Raw genomic sequence first — 10727 nt, forward strand, 5'->3', positions numbered from 1 at the left:
TGATAGGGAATGGCAAAGGACACACTGACAAAGGAGATTAATCAGAACTGGCTTTGACAAGCACTGTGGCAATTGGACAATTAAAACAGACATTCGGGAGGTGGGAAAGAAGAACGAACTGGGGAGGAGGGTAGAGAAAACAGTGCAACAATGAATGAATGACAACCCAAAATCTCTGTAAATGTTCATTAAAACTAATAAAAAATTTTTTTTAAAAAAAAGACTAACCTAGATACTCCATGGTATAGCAACCTACTCTCTTATGAGAAAGTCCTACATATATGTGGACTTTCAGGGAGGTGTATGCTTATGCGCCTCTTTAAAGGGACATAATTTCCAGAGTCTAAACTCTAATGAACTGAGCAAAGTTAATTGTTTTTATAATCTAGGTTGAATATAGATGAATTGGTAATTAATAGTATTTGTATTCGCTGTAGAGAAACAATAGTTCCTTCTATAACAACGGTACACACATATTAGAAGTATTTAGTATTCTTGAACTAGTCATTTCTTAAATTTCAAAAAGAAAGCAGAGTCCAGATATCAGAACAAATTGGTCTTTCTGATGAACATAATATTTCTATTCCTTTGTTCTTAGTGATCACAGAAGAAATAAAATTAAGTACAAATGAAGCTACAATTTCAACGAATTTTTTTTCCTTGTCGTATCCACTTCCTAAACAACATGCCTCCAGAAACTCTATGGACTTTGATAAATGTGGATAGTTGTAGAGGGGCTTCATGTCTTTTGTTCATGTTGTTGTTGTTGTTGTTAAGTGTCGTTGAGCATATTGTTGTTGTTGTTATTAAGTGCCATTGAGCCATAGGCTCCTCAAAAGTCCTCAACACCTGTGTAATTTTCATCCTTTCTCCAGGCTCATAGGATTTCTGGAGGCAAGTTATTACAGAAGTGGATGCTATCCAGCTTCTAAGCTTGTTTTAAACGAGGAGCTTCACCAAACACTGTCTGTCATGGGTAACCACTCTCACATTTGACTCATCAGTGTCACAGGTTTGGCTTCACAGCAACCACAAGTTACTTCTGTACGACAAGTGGACACACCAGGGCTATAAGACCTTTGGCTTTTTGTTCATATAGGGTCACTGTAAGTCATTCTCGACTCGAAGGCAATCAACAACAACATATTTAATATCTTCAACTATCTTATTTTGTCTTATGCTTATTTGTTTCTTAGAACCACTTCTGGAGCAATTTTGAAGACAGTAATTCTAGATTTTCCTAAACCCTTGCCTAGTTCTCATCCCACTACCATTGCCCCATCTTCACTTCTGACTCTAGGAGCTGAGCAGTCCAAATCCACAGCGTGTGGATGTAAGTGGGTGGAACAAAGTCTGATTGTTTCATGTTTCATTCTGGATTTAATCTTATTTAGATTAAAAGGAAAAAATAAAAGTATTAAACAGGCAATGTTGGGGTAATGTTTGCTGGGGAAGACATAGGACACTTCTCTTCCTAAGCATTGTTTATTAGTAAACTTTTTTGACATTTTATAACTTCTGGGATGTTGGAGGTGGTCAATAAAAAAAGCTCAGTTCAGAAGGAAAAGCAAGAATAACAGAAATACAAACATTCACTTTAGAAAAACATTTCATCTCAACAGTCTTAGTGTCTGAATATGTGCACCAGTTTTCTATGTACAGGAAGGCAGCATGCTGAAATGCTTTTGTTCATTTCTGTATTATAGCAGTGTGTTCTCTGAACGGTTAGCCAAAGTGGAACCCTACATGGAAAATAAAAGACTTATTGCCAGGAAAAAAAATACTTATAATGAAAAGGATGGAACTACCTTGAAACAGGTTTTACAGCCATTTTGCCCTTGAAAGTATGAGTAGGCTTACTGTCCTCCCTTATGAAACACCTGTCTTTGAATCTACCATGTTTTTGCCCATCTGCATCAAGAAAAACACCTCCAAAACCAAGTAAAAGAGAGTGTATCACTAGCCTTAAGAATTTGATAATTATCACTGAAGAAGACATAAAGCTGTTGAGAATGATGAGAAAAGTTTTAAAGCTGCTAATTCTTTTGGTACAAAAAAGCAAAAGGAAACTTTAATGCTGCAATATTGTGTTCAAATATGTTTCGCTTTAGGAAGAATTAAGTGTAAATCATATGGGCTGGAGAAAATCAACATGTAATCTGCTTCTTGCCAAAGGGAGATTTACAGTCTTGCAGGTGCTTATAAAGCCAGATCTTCTCAGTAAAGTGTGTGCTGGAAGAAGGTACCATCTTTGCCTTAGAAACATAGGGCCTAGGAATATAGGCTCTGAAAAAAGATTTTCTGCATTAAAATCGTGGCTTTACCACTTACCAGCTTTATCTTATATAAAATTATGTAGTTACTCTTCTTACCTTTTCACTTGATTTTATTTTTCCATTCTGGAAAATAGAAATAATGGCACTGACCTCATAGCTTTTCCTGGAGATTAAAATATGAAAAGTACAGAAACTAAAGAGTTCTTGGCATAAAGGAGTATTCAGTACATAATAGCTACTGCAACCCATCAGGAAGCTCTAACTGTGAGATAAATGAAGCTAAAAGTGGCTTCATCCATAGGCTATATAGCCAACAACCAGCAAAATATAAAGGAAAAGATGGTGAAAAGACCCCATCTTAAAGACATTGCCCATATTAAGCTTGTATGGTGACCCTAATGCCACCTTTAATTATTCTTTTAGTTCATAAAATTAAGATTAAAGTGCTATTTTGGAAGAAAGTTGGCTTAAACATCTCTCTCTCTCTCTCTTAAATGAAAGGTAAGATGCTATCTTAAATGAAAGGGAAGATGTGATAAAAAGGAAATTCCAAAAATTAACAATAGAAGCAAAGAATCAAAAGTTAGAAGGGCAGTTAAGTCAAAGCCTCTAGTAAAAAAAGAAACAAGCTGCTTCTTAAAAATAGGTACATAAGAGCAAAACACACCTGGCAAGGGTGGGGGAAATACTGAATCTATTGTTTGTTTGTTTTTACTACTGGGAAATATCATTAATCAGCTCTTCTCTGTAACATGCTTGTCCGTCAGATAATGTTATAAATCTGAGCAATCAAACTAAGACAGACCACCAAGCAAGAACCGGCATCCAAGAACAGAGTACTCTGCTCCTCCCTCAGGATGAACGGAGACCAGAAATCAGAGGTTTATGCCAAAGAGTAGCAGGATTTCATCCAGCACTTCTCCCAGATTGTCAAGGTGCTGACTGAGGATGATCTGGGGCACCCAGAAATAGGAGATGCTGTTACCCTGCTCAGGAAGGTCCTAGAGTACAATGCCATTGGAGGCAAGTACAACCAAGGTTTAACAGTGCTGGCGGTGTTCCAGGAGCTGGTGGAGCCCAGGAAGCAGAATGCTGAGTGTCTGCAGGGGACCCTGACAGTGACAGTGGGCAGGTGTGTGGAACTGCTCCAAGCCTTCTTCCTTGTATTAGACAACATTGTGGATTCATTCCTTACCGGACGCGGGCAGCCCTGCTGGTATCAGAAGCCAGGCATAGTTCTGGATGCCATCAATTACGTCATGCTGCTGGAATCATGTATCTACTGCCTGCTGAAGCGCTACTGCCGGGAACAACCCTATTATCTGAATCTGATGGAGCTCTTCCTGCAGAGTTCTTATCAGACTGAGATTGGACAAATCTTGGACCTCATCACTGCCCCTCAGGACAAGGTGGATTTCAGCAGATTCATTGAAAAGAGGTACAAATCCATTGTCAAGTAAAAGACAGCTTTCTACTCCTTTTACCTTCCTGTAGCTGCTGCAATGTATATGGCGGGCATCGACAGGGAGAAGGAACATGCCAACGCCAAGAAGATCTTGCTAGAGATGGGAGAATTCTTTCAGATTCAGGATAATTACCTTGATCTTTTTGGTGACCCAAGTGTGACAGGCAAGATTGGCACTGACATCCAGGACATTAAATGCAGCTGGCTGGTGATCCAGTGTCTACAGCGGACCTCTCCAGAACAACGCCAGATCCTGCAGGCCAATTATGGGCAGAAGAGATGGAGAAGGTGGCCTGGATGAAGACACTGTATGAGGAACTGGAGCTGCCTGCTTTGTTCAAGCAGTATGAAGAAGAGAGTTTCAGCCACATTTTGGGGCTTATCGAGCAATACTCTGCCCCCCTGCCCCCAGCTATCTTCTTGGGACTAGCACACAAGATCTACAAGCGGTAAAAGGGGAGGCTCTTAATAAATTATTATTGCTAAAAAAATTAAGACAGACTAGGAAGAAGGACTGGCCATCCCCTTCCAAAATAGCAGGCCATTGAAAACCCTATGTACAACAGAGCACTAGCAGATGTGGCAACTAAGGCTGAGCCGTCAAGTATGGAAACATATAGAAGGAGCAACAGCTGTAAGCAGACACTAGTGATTGGAACACGTAATGTAGGAAATCATGAATGTAGGAAAATTGGATATTGTTAAGAAGGAAATGGAACACATAAGTATTGACATACTAGGTATTGCCAAAATCTGATGGACTGACATGGGTCATTTTGAATCAGAGGATAATGTGATCTATTACACTGGAAACAAAAAGGTGAGAAAAAATGGGGTCGCTTTCATAGTTAAAATGTCATTTCTACATTCATCTTGAAATACAATGTTGTGAATGACAGGATAATATCCATTCCCATACAAGAAAGTCCACTAATACCACCATCATTCAAATATTTGCACCAACAACCAAAGCCAAAGAGGAGGAAATAGAAGATTTCTACCAACTTTTGAAGTCAGAGACCAATCGAACATGCAGTCAAGATACATTAATAATAATGGATGACTGGAATGCAAAAGTTGGGAATAGAAAAGAAGGATCAGCAGTTGTAAAACATGGATTTGGTGACAAATATGAAGCAAGAGATGGAATTTTGGACAATCAATGACTTATTCATTGCAAATACATTTGATAAGAAACATAAATGCAGGCTATACACATGGATTTCACCTGATAGTATGCACAGGAATCAGATCAATTATATCTGTGGAAAGAATCTCTGGAGAATCACAATATTAACTGTGAAAACTGGGCCAGGTGCTTATTGTGGAACAGAACAGACCACTCATATGCAAGTTTAAGCTGAAGCTGAGGAGAGAAGGATGAGCTGTAGGAAGATATCAAGAATATCATCCAGGAAAAATGCAAAAGGTCATTACAAAGACAGAGGAGAAAGAAAAGACCAAGATGGATGTCAGAAGAAACTCTAAATATTGCACTGGAGCATCGAGAAGCCAAAGCAAAGGGAAGAAATCAAGATACTAAGGAGGTGAGCAGAAGATTACAGAGAGCAGGGCAGGAAGACAAAATAAAATATTACAATGGAATATGCAAGGAGCTGGTGCCAAAAAAATCATAAGGACCAAACCTGCTCAGCATTTAAGCTGAAGAAGCTGAAGAACAAATTCATACCTTAGTTGCAATACTCAAGGATGCTTTGGGCAGAATATTAAATGATCCAGGAAGCATTAAAAGAAGATGGAAAGAGTATACAGAGTTATTGTATCAAAAGAAATTGGTGGACACAGAAGAATTTCATGAAATAACATATGAGTAATGAGCAAGAATCTATCGTGATGAAGAAAGAAGTTCAAGCTGATTGGAAAGAATTGGTAAAAAGCAAGGCCCCAGGAATTAATGGCATACTGATTGACATATTTCAACAAACAGACACTGCCCTGGATGTGCTCACCAAGTTATGCCAAGAAATCTGGAGGACAACCAACCGGCCAACTGACTAGAAGAGATCTATATTTGTTCCCATTCTAAAGAAAGGTGATCCGGCAAGGTGTGGAAACTATCCAACAGCATCATTGATACCACATGCAAGCAAAATTCTACTGAAGATTATCCAAAAACTACTGGAACAGCACATCAACAGAGAATTGCCTGAAGATCAGGCTGGATTTAGGAGAGGCATGACACTAGGGATATTATAACTAATGTCAGATGGATCTTTGTTGAAAGCAGAGAGTACCAGAGGAATGTCTGTCTGCGTTTCACTGACCATGCAAAGGAATTTGTCTGTGTGGATCACAACAAACTGTGGCTGATTTTGAGAAGAATAGGAGTACCAAACACTTAATTGTGCTTATGTGAAACTTATACTTGTACCCAGAGGCAGTAGTCAAAACAGAGCAAGGAAACACTGCATGGTTCAAAATCAGGAAGGGTGTGCATCAAGGATGTGTTCTATCTCCATATCTTTTCAATCTATACGTGAAACAGATTATCCGGGAGAACTGGGCTCTGTGAGGAGAAGTGAAGCATCAGGATTGGAGGTAGGACTCATCAACAATCTGCGTTATGCAGATGACACAACCCTGCTTGCTGAAACCGAGGAGAACCTGAAGTGCTTACTGCAGAAGGTTAAGGATTGCAGCCTTCAATACGATTGAAGCTCAATATCAAGAAAACAAAGATTTTCACCACTGGGCCGATAGATAGATGGTGAAGATATTGAGTGTTGACAGCTTCAGTTTGCATGGCTCTACAATCAACACTCTTGGTGCCAACAGCCAGGAAATTAAAAGATTAATAGCATTGGAAAAGTCTGCTCTCAGAGACCTCTCCAAATTACTGAAGAGCAACAATGTCAGTTTGGAGACTAAGGTGTGCCTCATAGAGGCCATAGTCTTTGCATTTACTTGCTATGCATCAGAGAGCTGGAAAGTGACTAGGGATGATAGAAGCGGAGATGATGCCTTTGAGCTGTGGTGCTGGAGAAGAGTACTGAATATACCATGACCTGCTAGGAGAACAAACAAGTATGTTCTGGAGAGTGTGAAGCCATGCTGCCCCTCAGAGGCAAGGATTCTGAAGTGTCATCTGACGTACTTTGGACATGTTGCAAGGCAGGATCAGTCCTTAGAGAGGGATGCTTGGCAGGTGGAGGGACAGTGTAGGAGAAGAAGATCCTCTATGAAATGGAGTGATTCAGTCACTGGGATAATGGTGATAGGTGTGTTTGAGACAATAAGAGTGGCAATGGATAGGGTAGGGTTTAGGGCTGTTGTACATAGGGTCACTATGAGTTGTAAGTGACTCAATGACACATAACAACAAAAACAAAGAGCAAAATGGAAAGACTAAAAGGCTAAAGTCTTCTTAGAAATTGGTAATTCTGGCTTCTGGAACCCAGCTCAACTGGGAGATGGGCCTGAATACTGGATTTGAGTAAGGTCCACGCATGTGCTCAACCAGGTGCTCAATTGGTGAGAGATTGTGTGTGACCCTGCCCAGCCCTGGTGCCCACCTCTAGGCACCACACCCAGCGCCCACCTCTAGGTGGTATGTCCTCCACCTGACTCTACTCAAAGTACTGGCACCTGCCTCTATGTGCTGCTCCCTGTGCCTGGTTCTATGCAACTTGCCCTTTGCCTGCCTCTATTTGACTCACATGCTGCTTGCCTCTAAACTCCACCCACCTCTAAGCACTACCGACCTCTAAACACCGCCCACATCTAAGCTCTGGCCACCTCTACTCTGTGACTTCAGATCAAGAACCTATCATTACCTTAGGCACGAAAAACTCTACCACAGCAATATCACAAAATAAAGAGGCCACCACACAAGCTCAAAGCAAGATGACACCCCCCAAAAGTGAAGCAGAGCTGATGGATTTCCTGAAGCCAGAAAGTTTGATGGAACTTTCTGACACAAAATTTAAAAAACAATTATTGAATATTTTCAATGGGTGAAAGACAAACTTGAAGAATTACAGGATACTGAAAGCAAAAACCAGGAGGAGCTTAAAAAAATCCAAAACAATGCAGTTAAAACAAATAAGACATTAGAAGCTCTGGAATAACAGGGTATTGTGATCCAAAATATGAGGTTTGATGTTTCAGGTGCTTTCAACATGATGGAGGAAAACCTGAACAGGGTTGAAAAGATGGAACACAGAATCAGTAAAATAGAACATAGAATTGTCACCACTGATTTGCTAGAGGAAAAGCAGAATAAAAAAGGAAGGAAACAGTAGACAACCTAAGAATAATGTGAGACACCATCAAGAGAGAACATGCACATCATTGGAATCCCAGAACAGGAAGAAGTAAGTAAAGACATTGGAAAAGTTGTGGAAGAATTACTAGGAGAAAACTTCCCAGGCATAATGAAGAATGAGAGAATATATATTCCAAAATCTCAGCGAACGCCATATAGAATAGACCCCAAAAAGAAAACACCAAGGCATATCACAGTCGAATTTGCCAGAACCAAAGAGAAGGAGATAATTCTGAAGGCAGCAAGGGAGAGAAAAAGAGTAACATATAAGGAATAGCAGATAAGACTAAGTGATGATTTCTCAGCAGAAACCATGCAAACAAAAAGACAGTGGAATGACACATATTGAACACTCAAAGAACACAACTGTCAACAAAGACTATTGTACCCAGCGAAATTGTCTATCAAATATGAAGGAGAGATCAAGGTATTGCCAGAAAAACAGAACCCAAGGGAGTTTGTAAAAACAAGACCAGCATTGCAGGAAACACTGAGAAATCTCCTTCTTACAGAGGTGCCACAGAAAATAGGATTGACCAAAGTAACTAGCAACAACACCAAAAAGAACTAAACACAATGATAGGAATAAAACCATGCCTCTCAATAATCACACTGATGGAGACTGTTTTAAATGCACCACTGAAGAGGAAAAGAGTAGCATATTGGATAAAAACCCAAAATACACCAATATACACCTGAAAAGTGAAGATAAAGAGAGACTAAAAATAAAAAAGCAGGGAAAAAAAATATACCAAACAAATGGGAACCAGAAAAAAGCAGTGGTGATATTAATCTCTGATAAAATAAATTACAATGAAAAACCATCACAAAGGACAAGGAAGGTAACTACTTACTACTTAGTGTCAATAGAATATGAGGACATAGCAATAATAAATATCTATGCACCTAATGAGTGTTGTTATGTGCCGTCGAGTTGCCTGCCATTTATAACGACCCTATGTACAACAGCTCTAAACCCAGCTCTGTCCTGTCTCACTGTCTCTGACACACCTACCTCCAATACTCCAGTCACTGAATCAATCCACCTCACAGAGGGTCTTCCACTCATGTGCTGTCCGTCTACCCTCCCAAGCATGATATCCCTTTCCAAGGACTGGTCCCTCCTTGCAACATGTCCAAAATATGTCAGACAAAGCTTCAGAGTCCTTGCCTCCAAGGAGCAGCCCAGTTTAACCCTCTCCAGGATGAACCTGTTAGTTTTCTTAGCAGTCCATGGCATATTCAATACTCTTCTCCAGCACCAGAACTCAAAGGTATCAATTCTGCCTCTCTCTTCCCTAGACATTGTCCAGGTTTCTGATGCATAGCAAGTGGTTTTAGGGACCATAGCCTGTATCAACCACACCTTAGTCTCCTGAGTAACAACATTGCTCTTCAATAATCTGGAGAGGTCTCAAAGAACAGACTTTCCCATCTAAAAAAAAACATTTTTTAATTTCCTCGCTGCTGGTGCCAAGAGTGTTGTGGAGTCAAGCAAACTAAAGCTGTTAAGAATCTCAATCTCTTCACCATCAATCCTGATGCTGCCAATTGGCCCAGTGGTGAGAATCTTTGTTTTCTTGATCTTGAGTCTAAATCCATATTGAAGGCTGCAATCCTTGAACTTCTGCAGCAAGTGCTTCAACTCTTCCTTAATTTCAGCAAGCAGAGCTGTGTCATGTGCATAACGCAGACTGTTGATGAATCTTCCACTAATCCTGATGCCACACTTCTCCACATAGAGCCCAGCGTCCCGGATAATCTGTCCTGCATATAGATTAAAAATATATGTAGATAGAACACATCCCCAGAGTACAACCTTCCCAATTTTGAACCAGGCAGTGTTTCCTTGCTCTGTTGGACCAAAGGATAGACCTATAAAATATATAAAACAAACATTAACAAAAAAGGAAATAGACAATATTACTAGAGTTGTTGGAGACTTCAATAAACCACTCTCAAGAACAGATAGAACTACCAGAAAGAAACTCAACAAAGATGCTGTAAAATTAAACCACACAATAAAACAATTTGATCTCATAGATATTTATAGGCTAATGCATATAGGCTAATGCATATAGGCTAATTTATAGGCTAAAAAATCATGGTATGCCTTCCTTTCCAATGTGCATGAAACATTCTTGAGAACAGATCACATCTTGGACCACAAGGCAAGCATCAATAAATTAAAAAACATAGAAATAATACAGAGCATCATCTCAGACCACAATGCTACAAAATTAGAAATTAATAACAAGAGGATAAAGGAGGAAAAAATAAAAAATTTGAAGTTAAACAACATTTTGCTTGAACATGATTGGGTATTGTTGTTGTTGTTGTTATGTGCCATTGAGTCATTTGGGACTCATAGCAACCCTATGTACAACAGCCCTAAACCCTGCTCTATCCTGTGCCAATCGCATTTCCTCTGACACACCCATCCCGATTACCCCAGTCACTGAATCAATCGACCTCATAGAGGGTCTTCACCTCCTGCACTGTCCCTCCACCCTACCAAGCATGATGTACCTCTCCAAGGACCTGTCTCTCCTTATAATATGTCTAAAGTATGTCAGACGAAGCCCCAGAATCCTTGCCTCCAAGGAGTAGCCTGGTTAAACCATCTCTATGATGAATCTGTTTGTTTTCTTGGCAGTCCATGGTACATTCAATACTCTTCTCCAGCACCACAGCTCAAAGG

General features: G+C 40.0%; 1 protein-coding gene and 1 pseudogene across 2 annotated transcripts in view; one reads left to right on the forward strand and one right to left on the reverse strand.

Annotated features, from left to right (window-relative positions):
- The window catches only part of PCDH19 (protocadherin 19), a 280037-nt gene that overhangs the window by 70511 nt on the left and 198799 nt on the right, over positions 1-10727 (reverse strand). The window lies entirely within an intron of this gene.
- Positions 3098-4194, forward strand: LOC102875535 (annotated as a pseudogene).

Source organism: Elephantulus edwardii, unplaced genomic scaffold (genome assembly GCF_000299155.1).
Source record: "Elephantulus edwardii isolate Elephantulus edwardi_28Jun2011 unplaced genomic scaffold, EleEdw1.0 scaffold00428, whole genome shotgun sequence".
In the NCBI taxonomy this organism is placed as follows: Eukaryota; Metazoa; Chordata; class Mammalia; order Macroscelidea; family Macroscelididae; genus Elephantulus; species Elephantulus edwardii.